General features: G+C 46.2%; 1 protein-coding gene across 1 annotated transcript in view; it reads right to left on the reverse strand.

Moving 5' to 3' along the window:
* The window catches only part of sp6 (Sp6 transcription factor), an 8,492-nt gene extending 8,154 nt beyond the window's left edge, over positions 1–338 (reverse strand). The window contains exon 1 of the mRNA XM_005746037.1: positions 308–338. The gene's annotated coding sequence lies outside the window, so the exon portion shown is untranslated. The remainder of the gene's footprint in view (positions 1–307) is intronic.
* Positions 339–775: the final 437 nt, after the last annotated feature.

Here is a 775-nt window from a genome sequence, read left to right on the forward strand (position 1 = left end):
TCTATTTTCTAACACTGGTGTTTATTGTCCAAAATCTAAATACATAACCTAAAATTAAGTGCCAGCCGCTGGTTAGCCTCTATAACGTGAATTTATCCAGTAAGTAACCTGCGTACGCTACCTAACATGTTGTATTTTGAGACTTTCAATTTATAAATAAAACCCTCCAGTTAACTTGAAGCCTGGAAGACTTTCCATCAGCCTGATGAAGACTTAAAACACTTCATTGTGATTTTTGTATATAACAGACATACGGTACCACACAGGAGGTCGCAGCAGATGTCAGAAAGTTAAAATACAGCCTTACCTGTCTGCCCTACAGAGGTGCTGCCGCTGTGCTTTTCTTTTGGAAGTAAACTCTGTCTCGGCTTTGCTCCGCTGCTCTTGTCCTTGTTGGAAAAATGCGCGCAGAAAAGTAAAATCCTCATCATATTTCATCTGCTTTTCTCCATCGCAGACGGTCCAGGTGAGGCGAAAGGCTGTCAGAGTTTTGGCGCACAGGTAAGCAGCATTCTCAGTTGTGACACAGTCTATGATAGGCTGCGCGTCTTGAGCCCCTCCAGGCTCCGCCCCCTCCTGCCGGTGCTCCGTCTCTGCCCCCCCACCCCTCCCTTTGAAGATGTGCTCTCGGCGGCTGGAGGTGAGGAAACGACTCGCTTTAGGAAAACAGGGGATCAGTGGAACAGCCTGTCAGAGCTGCAGTGGTGGGATACAAGTCAATTTACTCATCAGCGTATTAATACATCCTCCAAAACAGTTAAGAGGAAATACTGCA

The sequence above is a fragment of the Pundamilia nyererei genome, unplaced genomic scaffold, assembly GCF_000239375.1.
Source record: "Pundamilia nyererei isolate P.nyererei 1_Seehausen unplaced genomic scaffold, PunNye1.0 scaffold00171, whole genome shotgun sequence".
In the NCBI taxonomy this organism is placed as follows: Eukaryota; Metazoa; Chordata; class Actinopteri; order Cichliformes; family Cichlidae; genus Pundamilia; species Pundamilia nyererei.